The sequence below is a fragment of the Raphanus sativus genome, unplaced genomic scaffold, assembly GCF_000801105.2.
Source record: "Raphanus sativus cultivar WK10039 unplaced genomic scaffold, ASM80110v3 Scaffold4785, whole genome shotgun sequence".
Lineage (NCBI taxonomy): Eukaryota > Viridiplantae > Streptophyta > Magnoliopsida > Brassicales > Brassicaceae > Raphanus > Raphanus sativus.
Window position 1 is genome coordinate 1,561 of NW_026620086.1, and position 3,827 is coordinate 5,387.

The 3,827-nt window shown below is 35.4% G+C and overlaps 1 pseudogene; it reads left to right on the forward strand.

The window, feature by feature from the left end:
* The first annotated feature begins 527 nt into the window (after positions 1 to 527).
* On the forward strand, positions 528 to 1,093 carry LOC130507558 (50S ribosomal protein 5, chloroplastic-like; annotated as a pseudogene).
* The last annotated feature ends 2,734 nt before the right edge of the window (positions 1,094 to 3,827 follow it).

A 3,827-nucleotide genomic window follows, 5' to 3' on the forward strand; every position in this document is an offset into this window, starting at 1 on the left:
TAGATTCTCATTTATATTGTAAATTTCCAATTAAAAATTACATTTCTTTCAGTTTTCTTTTTTTTTTGCCGTCGTTCTTCTTGCTAGCTTTTATGACTGTATCTTCTTTTTCTTTTTTCTTTTTTTGTTTTTTGATTATTTTATTTATTACAAATTTGTAGTAAAATCTTTTCTAAGTTCTAAGTTTTACAACTCTATATTTTTGCTTTATTTTAGATTTGAAGTTTAATTATTATTCACATTAGACATAAAATCTTCACCGCATAACCTTTTTTATCTAGTCTTACGAATCACAGTGAAAAAATCTTCACCGCATAACCAAAAAAAAGAAGAAAAAACTCCAGTTCCTGAGCTACTTCAGTTTCTTAGTTTTGAAACGGAAAGCTTCTTCCTTTATTAAGCTGGAAGAGATGGGATATATTTTCATTGAGACGTTTATGGAACACTTTAATTTCGTAGGCTTTTTACTTGGTGTGAATTAAGCTCTGATCTCTTTTTTTTTTTGGGTTTCTTCACATGGGTTTCAGTTTTCATCCTTAAACACAACACCATCGAGTCAAAGAACAGAGTCTCACACAGTGCTTACAACTTGAGCAATAGCAATGGAAGATCAACAACTGTGAAGGCAGCTGCCTCTGGAGTAGACAGAGCTGAGCCCGAGAGCAATGAGGAACCACCTAAGACTGTTGTCGCTACTGTCCCAAGTGGACAAACTACCACTTGAATCAAAAGAAGCTAAAGAGAAGCTTCTCCCGGAACAGAGGATGAATATGAAGCTGGCCAAAAAGGTTAGGCTACGGAGGAAACGTCTGGTTCGTAAGCATAAGTTGAGGAAGAAGGGTCGATGGCCACCTTCCAAGATGAAGAAGCTCAAGAACGTTTAGAGATGATGAAGACTCTTTGCTCTCCTTTTAATTCAACTTTTTTTTTGTAATGTTGTGTTGTATAAGCATTGTTTTTGGATTAATCTCAAGCTGAGTTCCTTAAAAGGATCCCATTTACAAAGAGTGACCAGTCTATCGATCATAGAGCCATTACAAAGAGTGACCAGTCTAGTAGAAAGAACAAAAGGTTTGGATGAACCCACTATAAACATAAAAGCATTGATTATTCTTCGGGTTAAGACATAGCACAGATATGATACAGTAAATGTACTTGGAAGAGTGTCGTAGATTGCAAGTAATCCTTTTGTAATTATCATCAGCTCCTTTGAATGAAACAACCAATCCCTCACCGGATGCATGCATCCCACGCTTTCTTATTGATTCCCTGGCTGGTTTGTCAGTTATGAAAACCACACAACTTCAGGATACTGTGTCTTGCTTTAGCATACTGATCATGCTCTGCACAGAAAGGAAAAAAGCTGATGATAACGTTACTAAAGAATCATTATAAGAAAAAAAACGCGCCAACGCGTAGTCAGAGTCGTATCTGAAGCATTCATTTGTTCAATCTTGAAAATCAGACATCTAAACCTAGATCACATCACATAGAGCCGTATGATTAATTTTGATAAGTTCTCTTCATTCTAATAATCAGCTGTTAGATTTATGTTGATTAAAGTTGTTTGAGTAAACATTGAGATTCCACACACTCTCTAATAGTAACGTAAAACAAGACAAAACAAACTATAATACTAATCCACGGCTTATTAAAAAAAAGTGTATCAATCTTAGACAAGAACAGAGTCCACAGTAGATAAAAAGAGTTGTTCGGTCAGAAGATTGAATTGATTTTGCTGGTCTCAGGAAGTACTCTATCATGTAAACGCAGACATATCTACTTTTAAAAAGGAGGATGCCTACGTGTCAAGACACCGCTTGACCAGCTTAGTTACAATCAAAGGCTTGGTTCGAGATTACCTAAAACTAATCACACATATATTGAAAATGATACAAGGGCAAGAGAACAAGAAGAGTACCTGCTTGGCCTTGTAGCCGAGACGACGAGCTTTGTCTGGACGGGTGGGACGAACAAGACGAACAATGGAAGGCTGCTGGCGATACTCCCAGCACCTAACCCTCTGCACAAACCTCATCACATCCGACTGCTTCTTCCTCCATAGCCTCCGACACGTACTTGTACGCCCCTGTCGTTACCAAAATCACATTTCTGAAACTCTTAATTCCATTCTCATACAAAACACATATAGCACCAAAGTCTAGTGAACATTAGAGAAACACAACAGTAAAGGAGACAAAAGTAGAGAGACATACCCATTGCTGATTCCCGGCGTCGCAGTCACTTGTTTTCTTGAATTTAGGTTTCTGCTTTTATACAAGATGATTCCATGGGGGAGCTAGCTAGGGCTTCCATCCACCTGCAGACTGGCCCATTATACTTATATATTGGGCCTTCGCGGCACATTCATAGTTTCGCAGGACCCTTACAAGAAAAAGATAATTGAGCCTAATTACCTATTCAAATTTTTTGGGTGAAAATGTACTAACAGTTTCTTAATTGAGAAATTGGATGCCATAAACATAATAAAAGAGGAAACTAAGAATATAAACATAATAAGTGTTTGGCTATAGCATGTTACTAGATTTTTGATCCGCGCTTTAAAAATCGCGGGTATTTGCTTTGTTGACAGTTTCAAGAAAAAAATTACATAAATTTAAAACTTTTTAATTGGAAAATTATAGTTCAAGTTTTTTTAATATAATGTTTGAGTTTAAGTAGTATTTTTATATTCGAGTTTGACCCGTAGTTGAACTGATAGATCTGGCGATACATATATAATTAGATTTGTATTTTATGAAAAAATCTTTAATTAAAAATCGATAAACTCAATAAAAACAAAAAAATTGCTACAAACTTAACCAGTGAGCTGATACCAGTTGATCCGATAAAAACTCGGAAAATCTGATAATCTATTTTAAAAGTCGATTAAATTATTCATATATTTATTAATGTTATATGAAATTGAATAAATGTGTGATTCCTAAAACTTTGTTGAATTTTTTATAATGTGGTTTGAAGAAAATAAATAAATGGTTATTGAAAAGCATAATCTCTTTTTAATTTCATGTATATATTCAATGAGGTTCTCCCATTAGAGGAGGAAAAAATTAATTAGAGTAACAAAAGTTCTTAACCTTTCAAATCACAAAATTAACTACTTAATTATTCTTAAGAGTGGAAGCCCCCTTGGTCCAGTGGTTTGACTAAGCGTTCAATTGCTTCTACACCCGGAGGTCTGGAGTTCAAACCCCAGAAAATACAAAATTATGCAGATTATGAAGAAACAAGTTACATGAGATCTTCAGCTTGGTGCATGGCGTACCATCGAACATGGATCTCATGGACGACTCAGAGTGGTGCAGTCAGGCGTGTATTCTCACATGGTGGTAGAATTGTCGGCTATATAATCGTCTTTGTAATATTCTCATAGTTATAATAGCATAATTAATCGATAATAATCGATCCAGACGTTCAAAAAAAAATTATTCTTAAGAACTTTTAATAGTCTTTTATGGATGGACACAGTGGCAGAGGGAGAGAAGGAAGAAGGGTGGCAGCTGCCCCCTATGAATTATTGAAACTTTTTGAGTTTTTATTGATTATTTAAAATTTCTATGGTTTTGATGGTCAAATTTCTTCTAATACCTCCTATAAATTTAGATCCAAATCTTGTATTGCCCCGGGTGAGACCATTTTCTAGCTCCGCCACCGGATGGACATGCTCTTAGTGATGGACATGTGAAAACTGAAAAATCATCGCCAAGAAAGCGATGGGTAAGTTTCAAAAATAAAAGCGATGGGTAAAGACAAAGACCGAAAAGAAATTATGCGTTAATATCACATGCTAGACTGCATGTTTACTA